We start from the raw sequence: 9113 nt of genomic DNA, 5'->3' as shown, positions 1-9113 counted from the left end.
ACTGGACACCTAACTAAAGTAACATTTGCAGCATTTAAAAGAAGCATTTCATACTTAGTAAGTCTGGAATTTGAAAGGTGCTGTGTTTTACTTTTAGTCAGGAGAGCAGTGACCGCATGAGGGACAGCCACAGTGAGAGGGCTGCCAAGAACGAGAGAGGCGGAAATTTCCACTAACGTCGCTGCCGCTGCAACAGACCGAAGACAAGGGGGTAACCCAGCTGCTACCGGGTCTAATGAGGAACTAAAATAAGCTGTGGGTCTCTGTTTTTCTCCATGAGTCTGAGTAAGAACACCCTGGGCTGAACCCTCTCTTTCATGACAGAAGAGAGTAAAAGGTTTCTTGTAATCGGGTAGACCAAGAGCAGGGGCTTTGGTTAAAGCAATTTTGATTTGTTGAAACGCTTCTTCTGCTTCCGCAGGCCATGGAATAGGGTCAGAGATTTTATTAAGGGTTAGATCTTGTAAGGGCCGCACAAGAGACGCATAACCCAGAATCCATTGTCTACAATAACCTGCCATTCCCAGAAATCCTCTAAGCTGTTTCTTTGTAATTGGCCTAGGGATCTTTTGAATTGCCTGTATCCGTGAAGAAGACAAAGCGCGTTACCTGCAGAAATATCATGGCCTAGATAATGAACTACTGGGAGACAGAGTTGTAACTTTTCTCTTGAAGCCTTATGACCCTTTTGAGCTAAGGCTTGGAGCAAAACTAACGTATCCGCTTTTGAAGCTTCCAGAGAGTCAGAAGCAAGCAACAGATCATCTACATATTGAATTAGGACAGACCCATTTGGAAATAAGATATCATCCAGATCCTTCTTTAAGATTTGAGAAAAGATAGTAGGGGACTCAGTATAACCCTGGGGTAGTCTGGTCCAAGTGTATTGAGCACCCTGATAAGTAAAAGCAAAGAGGAACTGACTATCTATATGAATGGGAATAGAAAAGAAAGCAGAACACAAATCTATTACAGAAAAATACTGAGCAGTTGGAGGTATATAAGAGAGAATAGTAGCAGGATTGGGAACTACCGGAAAAGTTGGGAGGACAGCAGCATTAATGGCATGCAAATCCTGTACAAATCGCCAGGTATTTTTCCCGGGTTTTCGTACAGGCAGAATGGGAGTATTACATTCACTTACTGTCAGGACTACGACTCCCTGTTTGAGCCGAGCAGAAAGAACCGGGCGAATTCCTTCCTCAGCTTGCTGAGAGAGGGGATACTGCTGGACCCTGGGAAGAGGTTTGCTTGGATTGAGATGAATTTTAACAGGTTGAGCAGAACAAATGCGTCCTACTTGGTTAGCATGCTCAGCCCACAGCGAGGGGGGTACCTTTGCCAGTAGTTCCTGTTGCAACAAGGAAGGACTGGGGTCGGGCTCCCGATCTGGGGCTTGATCAATTTGGAGGAGGCCTGCAACCTCATTGTGAGCCGGATCTGGGACCTCTAAAAATACCCCGTCCGGAGAGCATAACAAATCCTTACCTAAAAGGTTTACAGGGGAGCACGGACTGAGGAGGAAAGCATGGTCAGCAGAAAGAGGACCAATAGATATAGATAAGGGAGATGGCACAGGATGGGGAATGGGAGTATTTCCTACCCCCACAGCAGTTACGACCTCAGAGGAAAGGGGTACAGTGGAGAAATCTTGTGCTCTTAAGGTAGACCTAGAAGCTCCTGTATCAACCAAGCAAGGGGTAGGGACACCATTTATTAGGCAAGAAACAGTTGGACCAGCTTGATCCACATGAACAAGGGGAGCAACGATGACGTTATTAGTCTCCTGGCATTCCTAGTAGTTAAAGGCCGGCGTCGGCGGAGCAGGAAAAGGCAATCCCTCCTGCTTTGGGAACTGTCTAGGGGGTCGTGTGGGGCAATCCTTAATAAGGTGTCCCTCCTTTTTACAGTATCTACTCTGGACTTTTCCTGAGGGACAATTGGCTTTCCAATGTCCTTGTTGCCCGCATGAGAAGCAGGCTGTGGAGCTAGGATTAGTCAGGGGGTTATTTCCAGCAGAGGGTTGAGCTTTAGTTACAGTCTGTTTTGGTCTCCGCCTGGGCCCTTTCCCAGCGGAATCTTGCATATTTTGGATCTGTAAAGCCATAAGTTTAGATTCTGTTTCATCCTTTTTCCTTTCTAACTGGCGGTGAAAATGCTGTGCCGCTGCCAGAATTCCTTCCAGATTTCTGCCTTCCCAATCCACTATATTAATCCTTAATGCTCCCCCACCTTTGGCAAGAGTCCTTGCACAAAGGCAGCTACTATCTCCTGTGTAGCTGCCTGTTCTGCATTGTCAATCCCCGAATGCCTTTCAAACACTTGCTTTATACGTTCCATAAAGTCAGCCGGATTTTCTCCCTTATTTTGCTTACAGGCGTTTATTTTTGCCCAGTCCATTTTCCTAGGGCATACATTAAGAACCTCATTGATTAAGTTAACTCTTCTCTGGTTAAATTCAGCCTCAGACAGCTGGCCGGGGTCAGCTGGCCAATTTGCCCCTGTATAGAGGCGGGTAAGGGTCTCTTTGGGCACAATAGCTGATAACAGTTGGTGCATATCAGCATGTGAGGGGTTATAACACTTGACTATCATTTCCAATTGTTCTTGTAATTTAACGGGATCTTCCCTGATTTTCGGAAACTTTTCAATGAGGTTATAAAGATCACCAGGGGACCAGGGAGCATGTACTGTCATTAACCCTCCCGTGCCTGCTGGTAATTGGCGGAGGGGAAAGTTGGTAACGGTTTCGGGTGGGGTGCTTATTTTTGCAGCCTTACGCAGCCAAGTCCTCTGGCTAGTGCGAAAGGCCACAGGGTCATGGTCAGAGGTGGGAGAGCACCTTTTCAGAATGGACTCATATCCCGGCGATGTCATGAGTTGCCTCATTTCAGCTATAGTACCCGACAACCGCCGTAATGGGGAGTTTGGAGATATCTTTTCCCAATCAATATCCCCCCCGTCCCAGTCTACGTTTTCTTTACTTGCCTCCAGTTGCCACTGGGCCATGAACTTTTCCCCAGTTGTTATTACGGCAAGGGCTTCTAACTCTGGTGACAGAGCAGACTGAGATGAGGAGTCACTTGAAGGGGTCATGGCAGACATTGGTCTACTTGAACCCGAGGGAGATGAGGAGGCGCCCTGATGGCCACCCCAGTTTTCCTCTGTCTCTCTGTCTCTGTCTCCAGCTCCTGCCCCACCCCCCACCTGATCATCCTGACTATATGTGGGAGGATTATTAGGGACAGGAACAGGACTTTCGGGCCACTGCCTGTATTCTAAGAACAAATCGATTAACTCATCGGAGGGTGGTGAAGGGTAGATCCTTTTCAGGGCAGTCGGTTTTGGGCGCGTTTGGGACGGGCAGAGGGGAACCACGTCTAAGAAGGGGGGACTGGACATATTTTGAGCACTATTTAATTTTTCCTGTGCTTCTTTAAGTTGAGTTTTTAATTTCTCTTGGGTATCTTTTAAACCCCTCACTTGAGATTCCTGACGCCTTTTCCCCATTTCATCATGCCATTCAAAATAAGCATCGAACTGTCCCTGTCCTACAGAATTAGCAACAAGGGCACCTCGGAGGTGCACAATCCTATCAAGATCGAAACTGCCTTCTACAGGAAATTGCAGCTTCGGGTCGTCTCTGGTATACCAATTCCACTTTTGCAAGTATTTACATGTCGACAGGCCACGGTGCACATACATATAAGCAGCAGGAGTGCCTTTTGGTGGGATAGGAATCCCTTTAGACTGACCAGACCCCATTTTCACTTCAGCCTTCTTTCACACAAGCCTTTCACACAAGGGAAACGCTAATCAGGATTACCATGGTTCTAACACCGATGGCGTCTTTACCTGCCCTGGGCAGGGGAAATAAGAGTAGGCTTTCGCTGACCCGCAATACAGCAGGTACCTACAAGGAAGGAGGTAAAGGACGGGACGGGCTTCCTCCCGGAGAACCCACGGTCCCCGCACGCCAGTCACCAGCCCAGAGCACCAGCCTTAAGTCAACGGTGTCTCTAGAGTCACTGACTCAGCGGTACGGTTTTCCTGGGGCTTCCCTCCTCTCCGAGTAGGGAAGGGAGCTTATGGCTCTAGTGGGCAGAAAAGGGGCCCTGCGGTCCTGAAAGGGCAATGCTCGAGGAGCGATCACAGGGTCATAGGTCGTGGAAGGGAAGGAAAAAGGGACGGGGAAACACACAAGCACCCAACAGGCTAGCCACTTACCAAGGCCTGCCAGCTAGAAAGCTTCACAATCTCTCCACACACATACACAAAGCTCAGCTGTGGGGCTTGCTTTCGAGACACTCCCGGTCACGAGTTTTCGCTTCGCAGGAGGCTCGGGGCGTCTTCCCACAGCTGTCACTCACACTGGCCGCTTGGCCCTCACACACACAGATACAGGCACTTTCTTGACGCAATTGTTATAGCGAGACACTGTAGAACCCGGATCCCCACCAAACCTAGTAGGAAGGGAACCCCGATCAATTCCCTGGGCGTACTAGCCCAGGAGCGGATCAGGACTCTCCGGACCGAAAGGAGCATGGTCCGTGGGCTGCCGGCAATACCTTTAAAACCTCAGGAGCCTTTGGGAAGGCTTTATACCTTTGAGACTCACAGGACCTGGAAACCCTAGAGGAAGGGCGTCATGTCTGTCTGATGGCTAAAAGTTCGAACCCAGCTTGTGACTTACCCCAAACCGGAGTCTACAGACCAGTCCTCTGCCAAACCCCAATAGAGATTTCAAAAGGTCTCTTACCTTTTAGTTGGGCCCTGGGGTTGGAAGGAGACTGCCTGCGGTCCTCCGATTCAGGAGTAGCCCTCTTGTGGGTTCCCGGCCAACGCACCAAATTGTCGTGGAAAATGACCACTACCGTGTTGAGTTGATCAGACAGCCTAAGGCTTCTTTATTGATTAATCAGAGAATACATGCATATGCACGGAGAGACGACAGGTCCTCTAGCAAGGGGTAAGTCTCTCTACCTTACAGCAGTGATACCTGTGCTTATAAAGCCTAAAACCGCAAATTATCATATGAGCTTATACATCCGTCATTACCTTATTTGGCTAATATATGACATCTTTTCAAAACAATTGCTATTAATTATTTTTATATATTGCAACAAGAGCTAAAAATTGCAAAGCTTGTTCTTTCTGCTTCCTCTTAGGAAGTTCTGGCTATTGCCAAGACCTTGACACCCCAGTTACCCTTTTCTTGCGGTTTGAGCAGCTGTTTCTCAAGCAATTTTGAGGAACTTATGTTCCAAAAATACATATTGTTTGATCTGTTAGTCAAGTTATTATGATTTTTATTTTATGCTTACATGAGCTACTTAATAAACTATAATGACCCAACAGCTGTTAGTCTTTTCTGGCAGTGATAGACTGGTTATTTCAGGGATTTTCCAGTTTTAACCCCATATAGCAGCATTAATTATTTTAGCAGCATTTAGTAATATCATAATAGTGTTATGATAGTGTATACTAAAATCAGAGAGTGAGCCTCAGGTGGGTTAGTAATTAATCATTTTTCTTACTCTTCTATATGTTAGTATAATTGAGGCCTAAGGCCTTGATGTAATTATTAGCTTGATCAAGACCTGGCTTTTGGGCCTAGGGTTAGTTTTCTTTATCAATACATTTTCAAAGGAACCTAAAGGAGTGTGTTACATAGATCCCAATGATATTCAAAGGGAGTTGGTGGCGGATTTTCAAAAAAGCTTAACAGGTTTTAGCCCTTGCTTTAACACATTCTGCAGCCTCATGCAAATATTCGAATTGTGCCCACAATTCAAGAAGAATGTTGCTAAATTGGAGAGGGTTCAGAGAAGAACCATGAGAATGATTAAAGGATGAGAAAAACATGCCTTATAGCAGAGGTGGGCAAACTACGGCCCGCAGACCACATCCGGTCTGTGGGACCTTCCTGCCTGGCCCTTGAGCTCCCGGCCAGGAAGGATAGCCCCTGCCCACCCTCCCATGCTGTTCCCCCTCCCCTGCAGCCACACTGCCACTAGGAAAGTAGTCTGGGTGGTGGGATTGCACGCTCCTGCCGAGCAGCATGGCAGCATGTCTGGCTCCGGCCAGGTGACGCAGCTGCCAGACATGCTGCTCTGAGCGGCATGGTAAGGGGGCTGGGTCGAGGGGGTTGGATAAGTGGTGGCGGTTCCAAGGGGCAGTCAGAGGACAGGGAGAAGGGTGCAGTTGGATGGGGTGGAGGTTCTGGGGGGCGATCAGGGTATGGGGGGGATGGATAAGTGTGGGAGTCATAGATAGCCTGTCAGGGGGTGGGGGTGTAGATAGGAATCAGAGCAGTCGGAGGACTGGAAGCAGGGGGATTTGGATAGGGGGTGGGGTTCTGGGGGGGGTTAGTGGTGAGGAGTCCCAGGAGAGCGCAGTTAAAGGACAAGGAGGGGGAGTGGATGGATGGTGGTTCTGAGGGGGGCAGTCCGGTGTTGGGAAGTGGGAGAGGTCACATAGGGGGCAGGGGGCAGTCTGTTTGAGGAGGCACAGCCTTCTCTATCTGGCCCTCCATACAGTTTTGCAACCCCAATGTGGCCTTTGGGCCAAAATTTTTTCCCACCCCTGCCTTATAGTGATAGACTCAACAAGCTCTATCTATTTAACTTAACCAAGAGATGGTTAAGGGGTGACTTGATTACAATCTATAAGTACCTACATGAGAACAATTTTTAATAATGGTCTCTTCACTGTAACAGAGAAAGGTCTTTAATAATTCAATGGCTAGAAGTTGAAGCTAGACTGTCATAAACAGATAGCTAAGGGTTAATGTCTCTTTCACCTGAAAAAAACGTAACCTGAAGCACTTGACCAGAGGACCAGTCAGGAAACCGGATTTTTTCAACTCTGGGTGGAGGGAAAGTTGTGTCTGAGTCTTTGTCTGTCTGCCTGCTTTTCTCTCAGCTTTGAGAAGTGATTTGTGTTTTCTAATCTTCTGTTTCCAGTTGTAAGTATGAAAAGATCAGATAGAATTTATATGTTTCTTTTGTATTTACATGAATATAGTTGCTGGAGTGCTTTGGATTGTATTCTTTTTGAATAAGGCTGTTTATTCAATATTCTTTTAAGCAATTGACCCTGTATTTGTCACCTTAATACAGAGAGACCATTTGTATGTATTTTTCTTTCTTTCTTATATAAAGCTTTCTTTTAAGACCTGTTGGAGTTTTTCTTTACTGGGAAACTTCAGGGAAATTGAGTCTGTACTCACCAGGGAATTGGTGGGAGGAAGAAGTCAGAGGGAGATCTGTGTGTGTTAGATTTATTCGCCTGACTCTGCATTCCCTCTGGGTGAAGAGGGAGGTAATTCTGTTCTCCAGGACTGGGAATGGGGAGGGGGGAGTCCCTCTGTTTAGATTCACAGAGCTTGTGTCTGTGTATCTCTGCAGGAGCACCTGGAGGGGGGGAAGGGAAAAGATTTCTTTCCCTTTGTTGTGAGACTCAAGGGTTTGGGTCTTGGGGTCCTCAGGGAAGGTTTTTCAGGGGGACCAGAGTGCCCCAAAACACTCTAATTTTTTGGGTGGTGGCAGCCGTACCAGGTCCAAGCTGGTAACTAAGCTTGGAGGTTTTCATGCTAACCCCCATATTTTGGACGCTAAGGTCCAAATCTGGGACTAAGTTATGACATGAGTGGCAGCGTAGTGGGAAAGATAGAATCCAGAAGCCAGTAGGAATATTATATTTTTCTTTTCTCTGCTAGGGGCTTTTTAGCAGAGAGAGTTTGGTTTTAAAAGGGAACCAGAGATAATTTTTTTTCTGCTCTCTCTGGCAGCTGTGGCTTGCATATTAGGCAAGCAGCCATTAAAGAGACTATTTCGGGTCTTTTGTCAGACAATAGCCCTCCCATTAGGAGGCAAGTACCAGCACTATATACATGCAAATAAAGTGGTTTTTCTGGTTTACTTTACATTGAACATTAGCTAGAGAAAAAAAAAAGGGAAAAAGGAACTGTTGCTAGGCAGACTCCAGGAAGCAACAGAGCCTGCAGTTCAGAAGATAAACACCGGAGGGCACCCCAACACAAGAAAACAGGAACCATGACTTCTAAGGCAAAAATTGAGGCCGAAGAACAAATCAAAGAAGCCGAACACAGGCGAGAGATGGAAAAACACAAACAGGAACTAGAAATAAAACAAAAAGAGATGGAGATGAAAGAAAGAGAAGAACAGATCAAACAGGCAGCCCATAAAAGAGAACAAGAAGCCAAAAATGCCTCCCACCACAGAAAACTAGAAGAAGAAGAGGTGGCCCACTGCCGAGACATGGAAAAACAACAAAAAGAAAATGAAGAGACGGAAAAACAGAGAAAGCATGAACTGGACTTAGCGCAAGCTGGACTGCATGCGCCAGCCAATCCTAACAACCCTTTGCCAATTATGGTTCCACATCACAGAAAATTTCCCACTTACAAGGCAGGTGATGACACCGAGGCCTTCTTGGAAAATTTTGAAAGAGCCTGTCTTGGGTACCGCATCCCTGAAGACCAGTACATGGTAGAATTGAGGCCACAGCTCAGTGGACTTTTAGCAGAGGTGGCAGCTGAAATGCCTAAGGAGAACATGAACGACTATAAACTTTTTCAAACCAAGGCCAGATACAGAATGGGGATAACCCCGGATCATGCCCGTCGGCATTTCAGAACCCAAAAGTGGAAACCAGATGTGTCATTTCCTAAACATGCCTACTACGTTGGGAAAAATTATGAGGCCTGGATATCAGGACACAATGTTAAAACCTTGGAAGAATTGCACCTCCTCATACAAATGGAGCAGTTCTTGGATAGTGTTCCTGAAGACATCACATGGTACATACAAGATGGAAAACCCAAAGATCTCGCTGAGGCGGGGGAGATTGGAGCCAGATGGATGGAAGTGGCAGAAAGCAAGAAAGCTACTGTCAAGGGAAACGAATACCCCAGGGGGCACACCGACCATAAACCCTACAACCGAGGACAGCCAAAGACCCCACATACAACCCAAGTAAAGCCACAGACACCCTATTCTTCCACCTCACCAGTCGCCAGTAACTCACTTTGGCCCAGTGACCCATCAGATGGAAGATGCTTTAAGTGTAATGAACTGGGACATATCAAG

Source organism: Gopherus evgoodei, unplaced genomic scaffold (assembly GCF_007399415.2).
Source record: "Gopherus evgoodei ecotype Sinaloan lineage unplaced genomic scaffold, rGopEvg1_v1.p scaffold_242_arrow_ctg1, whole genome shotgun sequence".
Classification (NCBI taxonomy): Eukaryota; Metazoa; Chordata; order Testudines; family Testudinidae; genus Gopherus; species Gopherus evgoodei.
This window is presented reverse-complemented; position numbering follows the sequence as displayed.